The sequence below is a fragment of the Lissotriton vulgaris genome, chromosome 8, assembly GCF_964263255.1.
Source record: "Lissotriton vulgaris chromosome 8, aLisVul1.2, whole genome shotgun sequence".
NCBI lineage: Eukaryota > Metazoa > Chordata > Amphibia > Caudata > Salamandridae > Lissotriton > Lissotriton vulgaris.
In genome coordinates, this window is record NC_141696.1 from 1164553134 (window position 1) to 1164577158 (window position 24025).

The following is a 24025-nucleotide window of genomic DNA, read 5'->3' on the forward strand; positions in this document are numbered from 1 at the left end:
ATACCCTCTCACCCAAACCACATTCCTAGTGAACTTTCTAAAACTTCTCTGGTGAAACTCACCAGTTTTTTTTAATTGTTTTATTTCAAATGAATTTTATTGAGAAAAGAGTTTTATATACAAAGTACAGTATGGGTCGCCTGAGGGCAAAGAAGAAAAAAGCTTGGTCACTGTGTATGCCGTTTGGGTTACATACGGCATCTCTTGTAGCATGCATGCGGCATTCTGTTTAATCTGTTAACGTCTCTTAAACGGAGACGTTGGAGAGATTTGATTTAATGGTTAGAAGCTGCTCATCTTGGCATAGCTTCAAATATCGGCCTGGCCACCATCCTGTGATTTTGCACAATTCATGTAATCTTCCTGTGCCAAAAAAAAACAAAATGGAAAATATGTAACATAGTCTACTTCTAGCGTAAAGCGCTGTTTCAAAAAAGTAGTGCAGTAAGGAGCGCTACTAGTTTCACGGCAGAGATATGCGGCGCCTGTTTCATTGTCAGATTGTATGCTGCAAATTCCCTTGCTGAGAGGGGGCGTGGTTGGTTTCGTTTTCTCCGTCTTTCCTCTCCTTACTTTCAGTTCTCATTCGTCCACCCACCTACGTTTTTTAGGTCTCGGTCTGGCGAAAGAGCGCGCCATGCAGAAAGCTTCTTGGAATCAATACGGATTACATAACCATGTCTCAGGTCTACCTTCAGTTTTCACTTGTGGGCGTGGTTTGGAGTCACAAATTATGCAAAAGGCAGTGCAATGATTGTACCAGAGGTATTTCAATCCCTCCTGGTTGCCACCCTGTCCCCTTTTAGCCCAGCACACCGGGATTGGATCTTTTACTGGCAGTACACACACTCCTTTAATTATTAGCTATGCACTTTTTTCCCACTCGTGTAACGTTTTGCAATAACAATCGTCCGCGCTTGTTTTTATTTGCATGCGCTCGTGCCCAGCTCGGCTGCGCTTGTTTTAATGTGCCTTAATTTTTTTCCCAGTGCTGGTTTACTTTATTTCAGAGCGCAACGCCTGATTTAGGGTCACCGCGCTTTATTTATTTTAACTTTTTTTTTCAGAGTGTTTGTTTTTGGTATGTCTATTTACCCTTTGAAGTCGTTAACCCCTTCCATGCGGCCGCGATTCTGCGAGTGGGCGGGTTCATGACGGCCCCCAGCCTTCATCAGCACACGAGCACCGTAGTGCATGACGGCTGGGGGCCGTCATCAGCATGGAAGGGGTTAAGGGGAGGGCCCTTGTAACCGGTCCTTTCGGATCCCTCCCGTGTCTGGGTAGCCTCCCGCAGGCCCTCCGGCAGCCAGGGGACAGATCCGGTTTATAAATATGTAGCATTTCCTGCCCCGGGCAGCTCGCGCTGAGATAAGGTTGCTTCCGTGAGCGCAGCAGCGAGCGGACAGACAGACCTCCATCCAGCCCGGGCCACAGGCGGCCCTTCAGCAAGCCAACAACCCCTCCCCACAACCTGCGGCCAGGCAGGGGTTCGTCTCCATCTGTGCCCTGCAACAGACTGAGAAAGCTGTGTACTAGACCATCCCTCGCCTATTCTGAATGGATAAAGAAATGAATGACTTGCGCGGCGCTGTAAACTGCCCTATCGCACTATCGGACAATAACTTTTTTATAGACCCGACCACCCCATCCTCGGATTTAGGGTGACCCGTCCAGTTCCAGGGACAAGCTGGACTCTGAGTCTCGAGTGTTTATAGCTCTTAACTATGTTTTGCATGAGTTTGGAAAAAGTTGACCACCCATTCCTTGGGCTTAAAGTGGGGTCTGTCCACCCAGTCCTCTGACCTGAAAAGAAGCTTGGCAATCTGTTTTTAAGGTTTGGGAGAGAGGCTTATCCGGACCCGAGGTTCGGAGAGGAGCTGGCATCTGATGTTTCAGTTTTGAAGTGCAGTACCTACACATTTATTGGGTTGGGAGTGGGCTCCCACCCTTCCGCTCCGAAGCCACCAAGATCATCTGCGGCGTACTCCAAGGCTCATCCCAACGCTGTTCAACGTCTACATGGCACCGCTCGCCCACGTCGCATGACGGCGCAATTTCAACTTCATCTCCTACGCCGACGACACCCAGCTGATCCTCTCCCTCACCAAGGACCTCCACACCGCCAAAACCAACCTGCACAAAGGAATGAAGGCTGTAGCGGACTGGATGAGGAGCAGCCGACTGAAGCTGAACTCTGAGAAGACGGAGGTCCTCATCCTTGCATCCACCCCCTCGGCCTGGGACAACTCCTGGTGGCAGACTGAACTAGGAACACCCCCAACTCCCACCAACCATGCACGCAACTTAGGGGTCATCCTCGACTCTACCTTCTTCATGACGAAGCAGGTCAACAGTCTCCTCCTCCTGCTTCAACACCCTCCTCATGCTCCGCAGGATATTCAAGTGGATCCCCACCGAATCAAGGAAGATGGTCACTCAGATCCTCGTCCGCAGTCGACTGGACTACAGGAATGCTCTCTACGCAGGAGCCTCGGCCAAACTCCTGAGGCGGCTCCAACGCATCCAGAATGCCTCCGCGTGCCTGATCCTCAACATCCTGCGCCGCATCCACGTCACACCCCACAGGAGAGACATGCACTGGCTCCCGGTCAACAAGAGGATAACCTTCAAAGTCCTCACCCACGCACACAAGGCACTCCACAACACTGGACCAGCATACCTCAACAACCGACTCAACCTCTACACCTCCAGCTCTGCTCCGCAGACCACGCCCTCACCCTCGCCCCCCCGCATCCGAAGAGTGACCGCCGGCGGCAGATCATTCTCCCACCTTGCTACCAACACATGGAACACCCTCCCCATCCACCTACGGCAGACCGAAGACCTTCTGATCTTCAGAAAACTTCTCAAGACCTGGCTCTTCGAACAGTAGCAGCCCCCCCCCATCGCCTTTAGACCCTCACAGGTGTGTAGTGTGCTTTACAAATGCTTGCTTGCTTGATTGATTGACTGACCACCCATTGCTTATAGTTGAACCAGGGGTCGGCATTCCAGTCCTCAAGATTTTGTGGTAGGAGGGAAGGGGGTGTCAATCCTGAGCTTTCAGTGTAGTTTCCGTCACGCCTGACACCTGTCGCTAGTCTACGCTTTTCAACCAACTGCATAATGTGCATATTTGTAGCGGGATGTGTTTCTTGGCGCTAGCTACGATAAACTTAATTAGTGGTGCTTATTTTGCCCATCAAAAGGATGCAGTGGGACCGCCCCCTCCACCCTGCAGGTTGGAAGCCGTGACCCGGGGTCTCTTCAGCTGATGCATCAGCCCACTGAGTCACGTGATGCCCTGTTTGTACTGTGGGACTTGAGTTTTCTCCTCGTTTTCACAAATACAAATATTGACTTAAAAATGCACACGTGCATGGGGGTGTTGCCGGAAAGCTGCGACTGACTCAAGGTGCGAGAACACAGGGTTACTTGGAAATGACGTCACTACCGGGTGGGGACAGATACTTTTGATGAGGATAGAGGGTGGCAGGAGACTTCCATTTATTGCGAGCAGAGGACATGAATGGGGCCTGACTCTTTTGGGAGGTGGGCGCTGCTCTTGCTGGTGTCGTATGTTCTGAAGCTGGCCCGGAACTGCCCCTTTTGGTGCGGCAGGGGGGGCTGCAGGTGCCAGACGGTCCATACAATGTGACACGTGGAGCAGTCCCAGGATGAACAGTTTTATGAAGCCAGGAGTCCCTAGCGGTGCACACGTGACGTACTCACTCTGCAGCTACAGGGAGCTGCCACTGATGGCGGGGCAGTGCTTACTTTGAGCCGGTGGGCCCACCAGTACTCATTTTTGGGGGAACAGCGCCCGTTTTTCCTCATCGGACTTTCACCCAGAGCAATAGAGCGAAAAAACACAAAAGGGGGAAAGAAGGAACAGAAAGACACAAAACTGTGACAAAAGAAAGAAAGCAGAGATTAAAAAGAATGTGCATGGGTGAGATATAGGGCGAGGAGTGTCTGGTGGCGGGTTAAAGGGGAGTGAGGTGGAATCACGACCGCATAGCCTTGGAAGTCACTCTGACATTCAGTCGCACTGGCCACAGGCTTGTGACCTAGCTTAGGACCCGGGATGCATTCTTTTACAAATGAAGCCCCCGGGGAGAGTGTAAGTGACTGGTGCAGTCGGTGTTCGGTGTGGATGGCACATGGTCTGCCATTGATGGCAAAGAGGGGCTGCCTCTGTTTGAGGGGCCGGGCGCAGTCGCTGCTGTGCTTCTATTGCAGGGGTTGTGAAATCTTGGGAGCTGAAGGTTGTTACTCATGGAAACGCATGTCCATCATAAAACAGTTTTCAGCAAAGAAAACATGAGGTGCGCAGGAAATTTCGAGTGTGTGTTTCTCCTCCCACCCCTTCACACTGTTGTGTGTCGATTTTTAGATACCGTATATAGGTTTCCAGATTTAGGTACTTATATAGGCACAATTCGCATTGCCCATATTTAGGCATAGAAATCCTACCCTTATGTAGGCATTATCCATGCTAACCAAATACAGGCATGGCCACCTACATCCGTCCATCCAAGTCACAACAAGTTCTTGGAAAACCAGACTTTTAAGCCTTTAGGACTTCCCCTTGCTTTGATTATGGATTTCTCCAAGAACTAATTTATTATGCATGAACATCTATTCCTTAGGGGTTCATTCATGACGTTCTTCTGCCCGACTTTTACGTCAATACTGGCATTCCTAAACGCCTTCAAGGTATGAATATACCTTCACTTACCATGGCAAACCACGGTACGGTCCAGCTGTATACTTGCACGGCATAGCTACGCGGCTTGCCACGGCAAGTTCGGAAGGAGATAGAGTTCCCGCCTGATGCACTGTCCAGATGCTGTCATCCTCCTCACAGAGAATCCAGCTCCAGTGTTTCTGAGTCCCCTTGCCATCACGCAAACTGTTCCAAGTCCTGAACCTTTTACCTACAAATCATAGTACTCATTTGAGTTTGTATAATTATTTCAATAGAAGCAACTACAACACCCAGAATGCATTTGGCTGATACATAAAAGCCTAGGACCCGAACCTGTGACATGGCCTTTGAGTTAGTTGGTCACTCTGGTTGCTGTGCATTACCTATTTATTCTTCTGCACTTGACATTACTCCAGTGGGTCTAACTAGGACCTGATCTGTCCCCGATACTCAGACGGTCCATAAAAGATCTATTTCCATGAAGTAAATTGAATGAAATGATAGTCAATGGTAATCCTGAAAATGTAGACTGTCTGTCCTTCATAAACCAATGTTGGGAGCCCCTGCTTTTCCCTCTGGTCACTCCCCTTTATCTGTGCTAGGCCTTTTATCTTGGAAGAGGAGCTAACCCTCTACTCCGTGGGTTTGGAAGCGAGAACATCATTTGTTGAGAAGGAAGCAGACTCCTCCTTGGACTCAAAATGTCTTTGGTGTGGAAGGAGAGGTGACAATCTGTTTCTAAGATTTGGAAGGAATCGTCTCATCACTTTAGGGTTGAGGTGACCATCTTGACTTTCGCTTGGAAGCTATCCAACCTGGCCGTTTTCAAAAGTTTGGAGTTGAGCATCTGGTCCTTGGGTTTGGGGAGAAAGTATGGTTGGGCTGTGGTTGCATCACTTTTGTTCTCGGTAAAATGGCGTTTTCAAAATCTTTCCTAAGGATGATTGGGTTGCGGTTGCAACACTTTTGTTTGCATCACTTTCCTCATCAGAGGAGAGACGTGGCTAAGTCCTGTGACCGCTAAGAGTCCTCATATCCGGGCATAGCACAGTGATTTCCTTTCGTTTCAAACCCAGCAAAAAATAATCCAAGCACAAGCGGCCTGTTTTTCTGTCATTGGCTGCTCTTACGGTGTGCTCTTTAAACACCTGGGGCCAGATGTAGGTGGCCGCTTGAGGCCATTTACCGAGCGGTAACGGCTGATTTTGGCCGTTACCGATGGTTAAATGGGTGACAGGTATGTAGGGGGCATTATTTTACCGAATCGGTAAAATTACCGATTCGGTAATTTTACAGATTCGGTAAAATAAAAAATCGTAATTTTACCGATTCTGAGGCACCCAGATGTAGGTGGGACTCTTTAGAGTCCCAGAGGCCTTACCCAATCGGTATTTTACCATCAAATCCAATTTGATGGTAAAATACCGATTGCGGTGTGCATGCACATGTGTGCATGCACACCTTTGCCATGTGACAGGCAGACCTGCCCTTTGGGCATGTATGCCTGCCACATGGCACCCAAGCCTGTTTTGGGGGTGCCAGAGGGTGTCAAAGTGACACCCCCTGCACCCTTGTGAAAATCGGTATTTACCGATTCGGTAAATACCGAATCGGTAATGCCCATTTATTCCTATGGGCTTTGATGGGCATTACCGATTCGGTATTTACCGAATCGGTAAATACCAAATTCTTCCGATTCGGTATTCCAGCACATCTGGAATACCTACATGTCCACCCCTTAGATTTACCGATTTTTAATTACCAAATCGGTAAAATTCGGTAATTAAAAATCAGTAAATCTATTTTACCTACATCTGGCCCCTGGTGGGTACAGGAGAGGATATGGCGTGACGGCCAGAGCTGTCGACTTTGGAACTGGAGATCCAGGTTCGAGTTTCTGAGTCCGTTCAAAATCCTGTGATTCTGGGCAAATCAATCTCCCAGTGCCTGAAAACACAAACACGTGACATGTATTTTAACTGGTGCTCGTTAACAGCGCTCTGATATCTTCTGGCTGTGCTCCCGCTATATACATTTTAAAAATAATCTCACATCTCAGCGTTCTATGGTTAGTGGGTTTGAATAGGGCCACCGCTGTCCCTTGCTGGGCAACTCGCGCTGCACTTGTTCAGTGCATCTATGCTGAGGATGTGTTTGGAAACGGATATGACGTCATTACTTTTTCTTTCAGTGCGTTTCTAAACAAATATTTTGTTGGCGTGTGCAGTGTTAAACATTAGAAATAAGGTCTTTGAATGTGTATCTGACTGGCTACTTTTACCTTCTCACCCTGTAGGCTCTTAACCCATGTTTGCAGGCAAGAAAGTACGTCAGAAAGCCTGGAACTACATTTTATTTTTATTTTCACACCTTTGCACTCTGGCGTAATGACATAGGGTACAATCATCTATATTTTAAAAAAACAATGAAAACAACTCGGGCATACTAAAAGGCATCTATTGAAATGATACCGTACATACCGTAGCGTTTCCAGTTGTAGAAGGTACATTTTATGAAATTTAAATATTGAAAAATACCGATCCCTCGAGCCCAAAGATTGCAAAACTGAGACCCTCTTTTTGGTTTATAAAATTGACTTTCATAAAATTAATACTAAACTAGCATTAAAAATGCAATAGGTCTCACTTTTCATTAAGTTAAAACCATTTGCTTTGCTATTCAATATCATTAGCAAAGCAAATGGCTTTAACTTAATCAAAGGCGAGACCTATTGCATTTTCAATGCCTGTTTCTTTAAGGAGCACACCTGCTCGGCGCCAGGATACCACGGGAGTGGTAGAAGTGCCCTTTTCAAATACGCATAAAATAAGTTAATTTTTTATTTGTCTCCAGGCTATGCCAATAGTTGAGCATTAACTGGCACTTTACCCTTCCTCTCCTTGTTGCTGCACACAATATTAAAGAATTGGTAAAAACAAGTAACATCTCCTAAATCTTTTGAAGTGCACTGCCCGCTACTAAAGTTCCAAGGTAAATCCTCAGGCGTTGATATTCTTGCCCACCTAGTACTTTGTTGAAGTGATTGAACATGATAAATATTTTTGGAAAGTTGTAGCTGAAATACGAGGGAGAGCCATGGGCGCTAGGTTCTAAAGAAAAGGGTTTGGGCTGTGCCAGGAAGTGTGGCGCCTTGCTCTGTTTGCCTAAAGTGTATTTGCTCTGCCGTATGGCATGGTGCAACCAGGATAGGGGAAGTACTCTAAACCCCTAATTGTGGGTGAAGACCCGCACGCACAGTTTCCAGAAAACCAAAGTCCTGGGCACACTTAACTAGGTAAATTCCACATGTTGCCAAAGTCTCTTGTATTCAATAATGTTAAGCATATATGATCCACACAAGTTGCTCTTTAAATTGTTTAATCTTTACGAACCCAACCAGCCAACACGTGTTTCGTCACAATGGGAAGTATCCCTTGACTTCTTCAGGGCTGTCAGAAAAGCGTCACATTCTGGATCCAGGCTGTTTGTTATCTAGAGATATTTATCAGGTGATACGTTTGTGATAGCAGGGTAAGGCAGTGTTAGAGGTGCTGGTCTGATAAAACGGCCCACGTGCTGGTCTGATAAAACGGCCCACACACTGTTGTGGGCCGTTTTATGTTTTTTTGTCAAGTAAGCATGCAGTCTACCCATACATTGCAAAACACCTACAACAGCTTGTCTTTACAAGTTAAACACTGGTCCAATTTGCTAATAGGCCCCCCTATTTGTTAGCTATCTGATTCGCTAATGGAGTACACTCGTATTTTGAGCCTTGGCAATTTTCTGCCCCAGTTTGACTGTAGGGATAGGAGAGCGAGCAAGCACCACAGAATGGTTTCCAAACATGAGAAGGCGGGTTGTTTTTGATTTATCTTTATTGCTACTTCTGAACACGTCCTAAGACCTTGCACTAGAATTCCTACAGACGTAGTGCATTCTGGGTGCCAATCTACTGCTTGTTTCCATTGAAAGCTATGATTTGTGCCTGTTAATTAACAAAGGTGGCTGTCTTCTTCTTTCCTCTCTACAACTGTATATGTTAATGGCTGACATTCCGTGCTTTTCATCCGCTTTATCTGCAAACGGCAACCTTAAAAAGGGTCAGAGTAAAAAAAAAAAAAAAAAAAATTTATACTGATACTTGCAGTTGTCTTTCTTGGAGCGTGGTGGTAGTTTTTGAGGGGCACAGGTTCTCTAAAGCTTTATTAGACTGGGAAGTGACCACCTTGCATCTATCCTAAACCGGTCTTCTTTTCCACCGCGCCATACCCTTTTACTCTGCTTGGGTTGTGTTTATTTCAAATGCACCACTGTTCTTGTTGTATTTGAACATCTAGCGCCCCCGTCCAATTCCTTTCACTCGTTTTGGTTAAAGTCTACTCACATGCGTCATGCCAGATCATGTTAGTGTCTAAATAGTTTAACAAACTAAAAATGTGCTTCTATTTTGTGTACTTTTTTGGTCAGTACGGTCGTTTAGCGCTTTTAACATAATCCATTTTAATCTGTGCAGTTTTACTAGTGAATTGGATAACTGCTGTCCACTGTGCCTGAAATGCAAATGCAATTAAAGAAACATAATGGACTGATTCACGCCGATGGGTGCCCTACTGTGCTTCATCCTAGCAACCACAAAGGAACAACCAGCGCGCCCCCTGCTCCTCACTTACAAAAAACCGTGACTTGAAGAAACAGTTCACAACATCTTTCCTTCTTTCATTTATTTGCCTCCCTGTGAAATGAATCCAAAAAATAATCAGCGCGTGCCTCGAGCTGAAAGAGGCAGCAGGGGGAGAAGAGAGGAGGGGGCCTGAGGCGGTTTCCCTTGCGGGAGCGACAAGGAACCATATGTTAAAGCTCGCTCCCGCAAGGGAATCGCCAAACGTGCACACGTTGCATTCAAAGCAATGCAATGCGTGCACGTTTTTGACTGAAAAACAGAATCGATTACAAAAGGTCTTTTTGCCTATGCAGCAAATGCGCGCTGCGTAGGCGAGACCTAAAAAGGAGATGTGGAGGGACCCAAGTAGATGGTCCACTTGCAATGTGAGAATACCGGAGTATCGGTGCTCTCCACTCAAAAAGCACCTGTGTATTAAAATGCGGCGGATTCGCCATAGGAGCAATTCTTTAGCTGGTGCTCTTCAGGATGGCAACAGGCACTGGTTCACCTGTTTCGGAAGTGGACCTTATTATTGAATACAAGAGACTTTGGCAAAACGTTGCATTTACCTAGTGAAGTGTGCCCAGGTCTTTGGTTTTATGGGCGCATGGTTCACCAAATTGTTGATGGAACATATGAATATGTCCACTGAGGAGAGATGACTCACCTGGCCCTTTTTTGATCCATTAATAAAGGCATTTTTCAAAGCGAAGAACAACACTATGTGGTTCTTATGCTCGCGCTCTGTCAGTGGCTTACAATAGCACCCAGGGGTGTGTCTTTGATAACCCCACTTCCAGCAGCCTTTGCATATGCAAATCTCTCCAAGACATAGTGTTTCAGAAACCTGTCTCTAGACATCAGAGCTAAAGCTCCCCTGCATTGTTTAACATCCCCATTGTTGAAATGGGGTTTCCGGTTGGCTAGAGTATGCACCTAAGCAAGGCAGATCCCACCTCTCTATCAAAGGTAAGGGAATTGTATACCCAAGATTACCCCAGGTCACCCGCTTGGTAGCTCGGCAGAGCAGTCATGCTTATATCAGTGTGTAAAGCATTTGCGCAACACATACACCCTACTAACACACCAAATACACCTCAAAAGAGACTACACACCAGGTTCTATAAAAATATCTCTTATATTGTATATGAACACATAGACCACAACCAAATAAATCACAAATCACTTTGCCAACTTATTGCAGGGCACACTCTTTTGTCCACGAGAGAGCAGCAGAGAGCCATGAACGTGACCCACAGAACTAGCCACAGAGCCAGTGAGTTGTGAGAAGAGCGGAGGAGTGGAGGAGAAAGCGGCCCTGGCCCGCTCGCTCGCTTTAATGCTGTGGGGGAATCAAACCACGGACGGGACACAGCGGTAAATACCGTTAAAAACAGCAGGGGCGCAGCGGTGTAGGAAAGTGCCGCGAGTGTCCAGATGCTACGACTGCTGCGGGTGCGGTAAAAACAGCAGCAAAGCAGAGTGCCACAAGGCAGGCGCCGAGAGTCCCGCGAGTGCCGCGGGTGGCGCTAAGAGTTGCGTCGTGGTTGCCTGGTGCGCCGCGAGTCCCCGTGAGTGCTGCGGGAGGCTTAGCTCAGCACGGAGGGCACAGTGGAGATGTGCAGCCAGTGAAGAGAGGAGAGAGCTGCGTGAGCCGTGACGGGGGCTCCGCCTTTGAAAACAGTGCTGCAATGAGTCGTGAGGAGGCTCTGCCTTGGTAGCCCTGCAGGAGGGTCTGTGCACCCGGCGATCGCAGTGACCCCGAAACGCAGAGAGAAACTGGGGGAAAGCTGTAAGTACTACTTGCACTGGCTGTTGATTCCAGTCCGGGTTTTCCAGTGAGCAGGGGCGGCCTTAGGCATGTGCAAGCTGTGCACCTGCACAGGGCCACCAAACCCCAGGGGCCACCACGCCAATATATATCCTTAATATAATAATCCTCTGAGGATGGATACATATTTGGTGGTGGCCCCTGGCAGGGATTTGGCGGCCTCCGGCTCTGTTCCACTTCCAACACCCTGACCACCCCTCTTCACTGGCCTCCGCGCTCCTCCCCGCCCGGACCCCCTCTTCCAGGGCCCCCTACCTACGCTCCCTGCCCAGGGCCACCATGAGCCTAGAACCGCCCCTGCAGTGAGCCTGCAGTTTGCGCTGCGCAGTTGGAGCTGTGGGGAGAGGAGAGCGCAGGAGAGCCCCCCAAATGCTGTTTAGGAAAAGTTTGGAACAAGTGTTGACTGCTGTGAGTCGCAAGACGGGGTAACAGTAGCCACTGGCGATCCTCCTCCTACCTGCAGTCCCTTTTCGGCGGTCCGCCCGAACCTGGCCTGGCCCTGATGTCTGGCACAGAGCGGAGGACGGTGGTCGGAGGCACAAGTAGGTCCTTGCGTTCCGTGCTGTGGAGGGGCAGGCAGGACCAAGAGCCCCTTAGGAGCGATGAGGACTGCGCCCACCACACTTTGCCAACCACACCGGCAACACAGAAGGGATCTCACCGCCCCCCCCCAGCTGTGGTGATGCGGAGCAAAGTCTCTAGTGCTGCGCTTTTCTCTTTGGTAAGCGGACACACGCACCGGCTGCTAGGGAGGGGAGAGAGCACTTCCTCAACAGCAAGCTCTCCCCTCCCACGGCCCCAAACACAAGGGACAGTGCTGTGCTCAGCACGCGCTGAATGTGAAAAACACAGTGCTCACCTCGCACTTGTTCGGAATGCTCCTTTTTCAAAGGGGTAGTAGCACTCTTCACACGCTTGTGCCACAAAATGAAGTGTCAAACAGTGCATACTTGGGGCAGAACAGTCCAGCCCTTCTACTGCTCCAGACAGAGCAGCAACTGCAGGCCAATCCACCCCTCACACCATAGAAAGGGTAGTGCTCCTCACACACCTCTTCAGCTCTCCTTCTAGCCAGGTTACTTTGGGATTCAGCAAGGATCTTTCTTAAAGTCTTTGATTTCCCTTACACTTCCATCAGGAGGCAAGCACACACAAGCCCTTGGAGACCTTCCCAAGCATGATACCACAACAAGGGAAAAATAGTCATTTTCCTCTGCCACAGATACAAGCAGTAGTTTGAGACACATTTACCGGAATTTTCATGTGGGTGCACAATCCATGCTGCAGGACCACTAGAAGCATTTGATTTACAGGCCCCAGCACACTCGGTGCACTTTACTAAGGACTTACCAGTAAATCACATATGCCAATCATGGATAACCAATCATAATCATAATATACACAGAGACCATATGCATTTTAGCCCTTATTAGCTGTGTTCAAGTGCTCAGTCGTATAGCCACCAAAACAGGTCAGAAAAATAGGAGGCAAAAAGTTTGGGGATAAACCTGCAAAAAGAGCCTGATGTAACACCCATCCACTCTGCTGCTCACAGTCACAGGAAAACACTGCTTCCACTGTCAGACAATTCCTGTCCGGATAACGCAACATGAAGGTCTGGGCCAGAATATTTGCTCCAGTCCTAAATTATTGGGTGGTCCAAGTACTCTGAGCTTTTATAACTTGGTACCCAAGGGCTAAACCCTCCAAGAAAACGACTTTAAGCTACAGAGCCCATGTCGTCTGGCACCTCTCCCCTGCCACCTGGAACTCTCATTCAGGGTGAGGGAGCTAGCTTTCCCTCGTCATCCCCTTGGGCATTGATTCATCAAAATGCCTGGGGTAGCGGAAGTTGCATCATATACCAGTTGACCTTAATGACATCACAGGAAGTGATTTGATATGACCCCGACTCTCATTTATTCCTGAAAGGCCTGTCGCATGACATAACATCACAACAATTGAGGATTTGAGTTGGATAGAATCATAAAGTGACACAAAGTTGTGTTATGTGCTGCATTGTATTATTTTGTATCAAGGGGGCATTCTCCTGCATCCACCCAAGAGTTTTGATGCAAATCAGTGTCTGAAAACATTGGTAGACCTGAATTTGCCCCAAAATCTTATGCCTCCTTGAAGCCTTCATTATGAATTGGCATTTTTCCATAGTTTTCTAGTTTACCCCACTTTGCATGTGTGCTCCCTTGTACAGCAGACATAAAAAGTTCTCTCTAGTTGGCAGAGGTAGGTACCTTTGTCCAAATAGGAACCTTTCTTCCTTGTTATGATAAGGGAGTTACAGTCTTAAAATAACCCCTGCTCCCTCCCTTGGTAGCATGGCACGAGCAGTCAGGCTTATCTTGGAGGCAGTGTGTAAAGCATTTTCCACATAACCAACAGTAATACAGTGTAAGCACTACAAAAGAACACCATACCAGTTTACAGTATTTTTATATACTTAAGACCAGACCAAAAACGATAAAAATCCACTATACAGTATTCATAAATCTTCAGTTATCAAAATAACCTTGAAAAACAGTTCCTTGATGTCGATAGCTCCATCCAGAGCAATCGCAGCGTTGTGAACAAACAAATCCAAACAGTTCTGGCTGACAGCTGCGTCGCAGGCCAGCTACAGTGTCGGCAAGACCCGCAAAACAGTACCATCTCGCTGAGCTTCTGAAAGCGCGGCGTCGGTCCTGAAGGTTGGTGCAGGAGTCATCGGGCATTTGAAGTCACACATGTTGCAGATCGAACTCCTCGCGGTTGAAGTCAAGAACACTGGCGTCGGCAGACGTCTGGTGCTGTGGTGCAAAATGCTGCGATGCCGCGTGCGATGCCCTCAGGTTGCGATGTGAGCAGTGGCTCGTGGCGGCGTCAGATGGAATTGTCGGTGAGACCAGGGTGGCGGTGCGAAGTGGTGCGGTGCTCGTCACGGTGAAAGTCACGGCGTCGTCGTTGCTGAAGCGCTGTCGTCTGCTGACGAACTGGAGTTAATGGCGTCAGTAGGCCAAGGCTGCGGTGCGGGATGAGCGGCGCGTTGTGTAACTTTACCAGTGGTGCCACCGAACCACAGTACAAGCAGCGGTGTCGATTTCAGCATGGATCGGTGTAGGGGCTGCCAAGGCGGCGATATGAAGCGATGCGGAGTGCAGTGCCCACAGATCGCAGTGCGAGCTGCGGCTCTGTGGTGGCATCAAGTGTCATCGATGAGACCAGGGTCGCATTGTGGCGGTGCCCTCTGTCGTGCTTTCAGTACACTGAGTTGGCAGCGGCATCATAGACGGTGTTGGGTTGCTTTTTCTTCTGTTGCAGCACAAAACACACAGTTACTAGTGCTGAGGGCATAAGAACTTGACGTCTTTGCTGTTCCTGAGACTTCTTGAACAGGGGGCAAGCTCTACCTCAAGCTCCTGGAGAAACTCACAAAAATAGATTGCAGAAAGTTCAGTCCAGTCCTTTCACTGCCCAAGACAGAAGCAGCCACTGCAGGCCAACACAGCAAAGCACACAACAAAGTGGTAGTCCTTCCTCACAGCTACTCCAGCTCTTCTTCTTGGCAGTCTTCTTGGTACAAAAGAGTTCTAAAGTTCAGGGGTTTGGGCTCCACTTTCTATAGCCCAAAATCCTTTGTCCTTTGAGGCAGAGAGTGTCTGTGCCCAGCCCGAACCATTTCTGCCTTCTCTGGTGTGGCTTCTTGGCAGGAGGTGGCGACAGCATTGTCGTAGGCAGACCAGGACCATTCAGGTGCAAGGAAATCTCCTCCCCCTACTATAAATGCATCCCATGTCTATTCAGCCCTTTCCTGACCCACCTAGACTATTCGAAAGCACTGCTGCTCACCAGTCCCTGTAATCCATAACCCAGACAGTCGATTCTGAGTTCAGGCATACTAAACTTTATTTTCCTACCTAGTTCCCAGGGCCTGTTATGTTTATAAAATGTCATAAACAAACTAACTCCCCATTCTGTCCTATTGGGAACAGGTAGCCTTGCAATAGTGAAAAACGAAATTGGCAGTAATTCACTATCAGGACATGCCACACACACCAGGACATGTCCTACCTTTCACATACACTGCACCCTGACCACAGGGGTACCACAGGCCTACCTTAGGGGTGACTGACATGCAAGGGAAGGGTAGGGCCTGGCAAGTGGGTGCGCTTGCCAAGCCAGTAGGGCCTGGCAAGTGGGTACGCTTGCCAAGCCGACATGGCAGTACCAGACTACACACAGGCTCTGCAATGGCAGGCCAGAGTTATATTTACGGGCTGTTTGTGTGGGTGGCACAATCCAGTGCTGCAGCCCAGTAACAGCATTTGATTTACAGGCTCTGGCACACTCAGTGCACTTTACTAGGGACTGACGCAGAAATCAAATAGGTCAGTCATGGAAACGCCAAGCCATAACACATTTTACCACAAGAGCACTTGCACTTTACCATTGATCAGCAGTGAGAAAAGTGCGAAGAAACATTAAGCCAGCAAAAACAGTCCAAACCAGTAGGTCAGAAAGCAAAAACTCAGGGGAAATACGCCAAAAGATGCCAAGTCTAACAAGTATACTAGCAGTTATACTCCTTGCCAGTCCCAATAGACACTGCCAGCAGAGGCCACTTCTTGGAGTCAGCCTGGCTGCAGAAGCTTACAGGATATCCAGTGCATGAAATAAAGGGCATATTACAGAAACTGAAATAGCCGCAGCAATGGCAGCTTACAAAAGGCAAGTACACCAGTAGCTGCGGTCTCCCCCTTGAGTTTTTAAAAAATCTACCAAACTGTATTAGTGAAGGGCCAGTTTCAAGTCTGAGATATCTAAAGCACAGGGCTCTCATGTCCCTCAGGACTACATCCGTGTTATGAAGGAAAATCCCTGTCGCTGATTGGATGCTTCATGCTGAAACTCCTCTTTTGTACTTGTTTCCTAACTTGCCAATCCACAGACATTTCTTCTGAGAACTGAATAGCTGACTGACCGCTAGTATGGAGTACAGTTGGACACAGGATGGATCTCTAAGTTATTCATAGAGGGGACCTCGGGCTGCCCGACTTGGAGTTCTACTATCTAGCAGCAAATCTTCAAAGGGTCATGACCAGTATCACTCCAATCGCTTCTCCAAAGGTGGGATAATAAGAAAATTATCTGGGCTAGCCTGCTTCTGTTGGCTCGGGCACCTTCAGAGGTCATCTTACTGGACAGTATACTCTCCGCACTTACTCTGTGGTAATGGGCCCAGGCAGAGGATGACGTGTTGACCTCTTACGATGTATAGCGGATAGACCCAAAGCTGTAACTTGGGAGAACCCCAATCTCGTAGCACTGGCCCCCAGATCAGACGACCAGTCACAATAGGCTATGCAGTGACAAGGCCGTTGACCATGGGGCATAGCTTGCTAATGCACCACACTCCTTACCCAGCCACTTGGCTATCGGCATCGCACATCCTATATAGGTAGCCTTACCATCATATGCATACCCGGACACACGTTTGTCCTAATGGTCACCTCGCACTTTACACTCTGTGTGGACCCAGCTCAAATTGCTACTGACTTGTTGTCTGATGTTTCTCTTGTTTATTCTGATAGCTTTCCTTTTCTCCTTATAATAGCTGCCCTCCGTGGATGTCATTGTTTTGTTGCTTGATTCTTTGTATATGAATATGCCCAATAAAAAGCAATAAAATAAAATAAACATTTGTTTCCGTTCCTAGTCATGTGGAAAGTAAATCGCAGTTTTTGCCTTTGAATGACGAAGCTTACTCATACAGCTGTTATGTTCCTTAAGGTGCCTGCTACTAGTCCTCATTTAGCTTTGAGCTACATCACGAGCAACAGGATTGAAAAATTGTGTTCAGTTTCCTACCTGAAATGTGAAAAATAATCCTGCCTCTTTTACAGACTTGAAAATATTGATTTCAGTGTTTGTTTTCATGATACCTTTAGCTATGTTTGCTTGTCCTCTAGTCTGTTGATGTGTATTTTTCCTTTCCTTTTTTAGGTCTCGGCTTCGAGACCTATTGTGACTGAGTTCACTCTCAACGGAGCCAGAGCGGTGAACGAGCGCCGATTGCATCTCGTGGACGCGCACGCCGAGCCTCCTGGAGCCGTGCACATCTCTTGCTCTTCACCCTTCCGTGAGTGCTTCACACTCACGGAAGCACACACTCACGCACGCACGCATGCATGCATGCACATGCACACACACACACACACACACACACCCTCCCTCTCTGCCCACTCCCTCTCTGCCGCCCCCCCCTCGACCCCCACTCACCGGGCTCTTTCCCTCGCAGCGGGTCAGTCATGGCAGCAGGCAGACTCGGTGTCTTCTCCAGGGATCTTCAGCTGATGTGCACGCCCACGCTGCGTCTCGTGCGCGCCCGCCAAGCTGTTTCGCGCCCGTTGATCCTCAGCTTGTTGCTTACAGCCAGTGGGTTGAACTTGAATGTACTCGACAAAATATCCTTATATAACTAAAAAGTGAGCATCATCTTCATCTCACGTTTGTAAAGGTAACCATGAACACCAATTGTGTTAAAATATATTGAATACGATAGATCACCTTCCACTCGCCCATACATATACTTTAAATTCCTTATTCATATTATTAGAACAAAGCAACGCAGAAGATAATTTTTTGTTGTCTGTGGGTGGGGAGATGGGGTTAGCACTCTCTGCCCTCTTTTCCTATCATTGACTCTTTGGCGCCTATAGGAAAAACCCAAGCTGCTTATACTTTAGAGGAATTCTGCATAAGGATTATTATAGTGTGAGCGCAGAGTGCGCACAGTTCAGAGTGCGCAGAGTGCAGAGTGTGAAGTAGTGAGTGCAGAGTGTGAGTGCAGAGTGTGAAGTAGTGAGTGCAGAGTGAGTAGTAGTGAGTGCAGAGTGAGTGAGCAGAGTGTGAGTGCAGAGTGTGAAGTAGTGAGTGCAGAGTGAGTGTGCAGAGTGTGAATGCAGCGTGCAGAGTGTGAGTGCAGAGTGTGAGTGCAGAGTGTAAGTGTGAGTGCAGAGTGTGAGTAGTGAGTGCAGAGTAGTGAGTGCAGAGTAGTGAGTGCAGAGTAGTGAGTGCAGAGTGTGAGTAGTGAGTGCAGAGTGTGAGTAGTGAGTGCAGAGTAGTGAGTGCAGAGTGTGAGTAGTGAGTGCAGAGTGTGAGTAGTGAGTGCAGAGTGTGAGTAGTGAGTACAGAGTGCAGAGTAGTGAGTGCAGAGTAGTGAGTGCAGAGTAGTGAGTGCAGAGTAGTGAGTAGTGAGTGCAGAGTAGTGAATAGTGAGTAGTGAGTGCAGAGTAGTGAGTAGTGAGTGCAGAGTAGTGAGTGCAGAGTAGTGAGTAGTGAGTGCAGAGTAGTGAGTGCAGAGTAGTGAGTGCAGAGTAGTGAGTGCAGAGTAGTGAGTGCAGAGTAGTGAGTGCAGAGTAGTGAGTAGTGAGTGCAGAGTAGTGAGTGCAGAGTAGTGAGTAGTGAGTTCAGAGTAGTGAGTGCAGAGTAGTGAGTAGTGAGTGCAGAGTAGTGAGTGCAGAGTAGTGAGTGCAGAGTAGTGAGTGCAGAGTAGTGAGTGCAGAGTAGTGAGTAGTGAGTGCAGAGTAGTGAGTAGTGAGTGCAGAGTAGTGAGTGCAGAGTAGTGAGTGCAGAGTAGTGAGTGCAGAGTAGTGAGTGCAGAGTAGTGAGTAGTGAGTGCACATTGCAGAGTAGTGAGTGCAGAGTAGTGAGTAGTGAGTGCAGAGTAGTGAGTGCAGAGTAGTGAGTGCAGAGTAGTGAGTGCAGAGTAGTGAGTGCAGAGTAGTGAGTAGTGAGTGCACATTGCAGAGTAGTGAGTGCAGAGTAGTGAGTGCAGAGTAGTGAGTAGTGAGTAGTGAGTGCAGAGTAGTGAGTAGTGAGTGCAGAGTAGTGAGTAGTGAGTGCAGAGTAGTGAGTGCAGAGTAGTGAGTAGTGAGTGCAGAGTAGTGAGTGCAGAGTAGTGAGTAGTGAGTGCAGAGTAGTGAGTGCAGAGTAGTGAGTAGTGAGTGCAGAGTAGTGAGTAGTGAGTGCAGAGTAGTGAGTAGTGAGTGTAGAGTGCAGAGTAGTGAGTAGTGAGTGCAGAGTAGTGAGTGGTAGTGAGTGCAGAGTAGTGAGTGGTAGTGAGTGCAGAGTAGTGAGTGCAGAGTAGTGAGTGCAGAGTAGTGAGTAGTGGTTGCAGAGTAGTGAGTAGTGAGTGCAGAGTAGTGAGTAGTGAGTGCAGAGTAGTGAGTGGTAGTGAGTGCAGAGTAGTGAGTGCAGAGTAGTGAGTGCAGAGTAGTGAGTAGTGGTTGCAGAGTAGTGAGTAGTGAGTGCACATTGTAGAGTAGTGAGTGCAGAGTAGTGAGTGCAGAGTAGTGGGTGCAGAGTAGTGGGTGCAGAGTAGTGAGTAGTGAGTGCAGAGTAGTGAGTAGTGAGTGCAGAGTAGTGAGTAGTGAGTGCAGAGTAGTGAGTAGTGAGTGCAGAGTAGTGAGTGCAGAGTAGTGAGTGCAGAGTAGTGAGTAGTGAGTGCAGAGTAGTGAGTAGTGAGTGCAGAGTAGTGAGTGCAGAGTAGTGAGTAGTGAGTGCAGAGTAGTGAGTAGTGAGTGTAGAGTGCAGAGTAGTGAGTAGTGAGTGCAGCGTAGTGAGTGCAGAGTAGTGAGTAGTGAGTGCAGAGTAGTGAGTAGTGAGTGCAGAGTAGTGAGTGCAGAGTAGTGAGTGCAGAGTAGTGAGTGCAGAGTAGTGAGTGCAGAGTAGTGAGTGCAGAGTAGTGAGTGCAGAGTAGTGAGTGCAGAGTAGTGAGTAGTGAGTGCAGAGTAGTGAGTGCAGAGTAGTGAGTAGTGAGTGCAGAGTAGTGAGTAGTGAGTGCAGAGTAGTGAGTGCAGAGTAGTGAGTGCAGAGTAGTGAGTGCAGAGTAGTGAGTAGTGAGTGCAGAGTAGTGAGTAGTGAGTGCAGAGTAGTGAGTAGTGAGTGCAGAGTAGTGAGTGCAGAGTAGTGAGTGCAGAGTAGTGAGTGCAGAGTAGTGAGTAGTGAGTGCAGAGTAGTGAGTAGTGAGTGTAGAGTAGTGAGTAGTGAGTGTAGAGTGCAGAGTAGTGAGTAGTGAGTGTAGAGTGCAGAGTAGTGAGTAGTGAGTGGTAGTGAGTGCAGAGTAGTGAGTAGTGAGTGCAGAGTAGTGAGTGCAGAGTAGTGAGTAGTGAGTAGTGGTTGCAGAGTAGTGAGTAGTGAGTGCAAATTGCAGAGTAGTGAGTGCAGAGTAGTGAGTGCAGAGTAGTGAGTGCAGAGTAGTGAGTGCAGAGTAGTGAGTAGTGAGTGCAGAGTAGTGAGTAGTGAGTGCAGAGTAGTGAGTAGTGAGTGTAGAGTAGTGAGTAGTGAGTGTAGAGTGCAGAGTAGTGAGTAGTGAGTGTAGAGTAGTGAGTAGTGAGTGTAGAGTGTAGAGTGCAGAGTAGTGAGTAGTGAGTGTAGAGTGCAGAGTAGTGAGTAGTGAGTGGTAGTGAGTGCAGAGTAGTGAGTAGTGAGTGCAGAGTAGTGAGTGCAGAGTAGTGAGTAGTGAGTAGTGGTTGCAGAGTAGTGAGTAGTGAGTGCAAATTGCAGAGTAGTGAGTGCAGAGTAGTGAGTGCAGAGTAGTGAGTGCAGAGTAGTGAGTGCAGAGTAGTGAGTAGTGAGTGCAGAGTAGTGAGTAGTGAGTGCAGAGTAGTGAGTAGTGAGTGTAGAGTAGTGAGTAGTGAGTGTAGAGTGCAGAGTAGTGAGTAGTGAGTGTAGAGTGCAGAGTAGTGAGTAGTGAGTGTAGAGTGCAGAGTAGTGAGTAGTGAGTGTAGAGTGCAGAGTAGTGAGTAGTGAGTGGTAGTGAGTGCAGAGTAGTGAGTAGTGAGTGCAGAGTAGTGAGTGCAGAGTAGTGAGTAGTGAGTAGTGGTTGCAGAGTAGTGAGTAGTGAGTAGTGGTTGCAGAGTAGTGAGTAGTGAGTGCAAATTGCAGAGTAGTGAGTGCAGAGTAGTGAGTGCAGAGTAGTGAGTGCAGAGTAGTGAGTGCAGAGTAGTGAGTGCAGAGTAGTGAGTGCAGAGTAGTGAGTGCAGAGTAGTGAGTGCAGAGTAGTGAGTGCAGAGTAGTGAGTGCAGAGTAGTGAGTGCAGAGTAGTGAGTGCAGATTGCAGAGTAGTGAGTGCAGAGTAGTGAGTGCAGATTGCAGAGTAGTGAGTGCAGAGTAGTGAGTGCAGAGTAGTGAGTGCAGAGTAGTGAGTGCAGATTGCAGAGTAGTGAGTGCAGAGTAGTGAGTGCAGAGTAGTGAGTGCAGAGTAGTGAGTGCAGAGTAGTGAGTGCAGAGTAGTGAGTGCAGAGTAGTGAGTGCAGAGTAGTGAGTGCAGAGTAGTGAGTGCAGAGTAGTGAGTGCAGAGTAGTGAGTGCAGAGTAGTGAGTGCAGAGTAGTGAGTGCAGAGTAGTGAGTGCAGAGTAGCGAGTAGTGAGTGCAGAGTAGTGAGTGCAGAGTAGTGAGTGCAGAGTAGTGAGTGCAGAGTAGTGAGTAGTGAGTGCAGAGTAGTGAGTAGTGAGTGCAGAGTAGTGAGTAGTGAGTGCAGAGTAGTGAGTAGTGAGTAGTGAGTAGTGAGTAGTGAGTAGTGAGTGCAGAGTAGTGAGTGCAGAGTAGTGAGTAGTGAGTGCAAATTGCAGAGTAGTGAGTGCAGAGTAGTGAGTGCAGAGTAGTGAGTGCAGAGTAGTGAGTGCAGAGTAGTGAGTGCAGAGTAGTGAGTGCAGAGTAGTGAGTAGTGGTTGCAGAGTAGTGAGTAGTGAGTGCAAATTGCAGAGTAGTGAGTGCAGAGTAGTGAGTGCAGAGTAGTGAGTGCAGAGTAGTGAGTGCAGAGTAGTGAGTGCAGAGTAGTGAGTGCAGAGTAGTGAGTGCAGAGTAGTGAGTGCAGAGTAGTGAGTGCAGAGTAGTGAGTAGTGAGTGCAGAGTAGTGAGTGCAGAGTAGTGAGTGCAGAGTAGTGAGTAGTGAGTGCAGAGTAGTGAGTGCAGAGTAGTGAGTGCAGAGTAGTGAGTGCAGAGTAGTGAGTGCAGAGTAGTGAGTGCAGAGTAGTGAGTAGTGAGTGCAGAGTAGTGAGTAGTGAGTGCAGAGTAGTGAGTAGTGAGTGCAGAGTAGTGAGTAGTGAGTGCAGAGTAGTGAGTAGTGAGTGCAGAGTAGTGAGTAGTGAGTAGTGAGTGCAGAGTAGTGAGTAGTGAGTGCAGAGTAGTGAGTAGTGAGTAGTGAGTGCAGAGTAGTGAGTAGTGAGTAGTGAGTGCAGAGTAGTGAGTAGTGAGTAGTGAGTGCAGAGTAGTGAGTAGTGAGTAGTGAGTGCAGAGTAGTGAGTGCAGAGTAGTGAGTGCAGAGTAGTGAGTGCAGAGTAGTGAGTGCAGAGTAGTGAGTGCAGAGTAGTGAGTGCAGAGTAGTGAGTGCAGAGTAGTGAGTGCAGAGTAGTGAGTGCAGAGTAGTGAGTGCAGAGTAGTGAGTGCAGATTGCAGAGTAGTGAGTGCAGAGTAGTGAGTGCAGAGTAGGGAGTGCAGAGTAGTGAGTAGTGAGTGCAGAGTAGTGAGTGCAGAGTAGTGAGTGCAGAGTAGTGAGTGCAGAGTAGTGAGTAGTGAGTGCAGAGTAGTGAGTGCAGAGTAGTGAGTGCAGAGTAGTGAGTGCAGAGTAGTGAGTGCAGAGTAGTGAGTGCAGAGTAGTGAGTAGTGAGTGCAGAGTAGTGAGTGCAGAGTAGTGAGTGCAGAGTAGTGAGTGCAGAGTAGTGAGTAGTGAGTGCAGAGTAGTGAGTAGTGAGTGCAGAGTAGTGAGTAGTGAGTGCAGAGTAGTGAGTGCAGATTGCAGAGTAGTGAGTGCAGAGTAGTGAGTAGTGAGTGCAGAGTAGTGAGTAGTGAGTGCAGAGTAGTGAGTAGTGAGTGCAGAGTAGTGAGTAGTGAGTGCAGAGTAGTGAGTAGTGAGTGCAGAGTAGTGAGTAGTGAGTGCAGAGTAGTGAGTGCAGAGTAGTGAGTGCAGAGTAGTGAGTGCAGAGTAGTGAGTAGTGAGTGCAGAGTAGTGAGTAGTGAGTGCAGAGTAGTGAGTAGTGAGTGCAGAGTAGTGAGTAGTGAGTGCAGAGTAGTGAGTGCAGAGTAGTGAGTGCAGAGTAGTGAGTGCAGAGTAGTGAGTAGTGAGTGCAGAGTAGTGAGTAGTGAGTGCAGAGTAGTGAGTAGTGAGTGCAGAGTAGTGAGTAGTGAGTGCAGAGTAGTGAGTAGTGAGTGCAGAGTAGTGAGTAGTGAGTGCAGAGTAGTGAGTGCAGAGTAGTGAGTGCAGAGTAGTGAGTGCAGAGTAGTGAGTGCAGAGTAGTGAGTGCAGAGTAGTGAGTGCAGAGTAGTGAGTAGTGAGTGCAGATTGCAGAGTAGTGAGTGCAGAGTAGTGAGTGCAGAGTAGTGAGTAGTGAGTGCAGAGTAGTGAGTAGTGAGTGCAGAGTAGTGAGTAGTGAGTGCAGAGTAGTGAGTAGTGAGTGCAGAGTAGTGAGTAGTGAGTGCAGAGTAGTGAGTAGTGAGTGCAGAGTAGTGAGTGCAGAGTAGTGAGTGCAGAGTAGTGAGTGCAGAGTAGTGAGTGCAGAGTAGTGAGTGCAGAGTAGTGAGTAGTGAGTGCAGAGTAGTGAGTAGTGAGTGCAGAGTAGTGAGTAGTGAGTGCAGAGTAGTGAGTAGTGAGTGCAGAGTAGTGAGTGCAGAGTAGTGAGTGCAGAGTAGTGAGTGCAGAGTAGTGAGTGCAGAGTAGTGAGTGCAGAGTAGTGAGTAGTGAGTGCAGAGTAGTGAGTAGTGAGTGCAGAGTAGTGAGTGCAGAGTAGTGAGTGCAGAGTAGTGAGTGCAGAGTAGTGAGTGC

The 24025-nt window shown here is 48.1% G+C and overlaps 1 protein-coding gene across 1 annotated transcript in view; it reads left to right on the forward strand.

Moving 5' to 3' along the window:
* The window catches only part of EPSTI1 (epithelial stromal interaction 1), a 187905-nt gene that overhangs the window by 532 nt on the left and 163348 nt on the right, over positions 1-24025 (forward strand). The window lies entirely within an intron of this gene.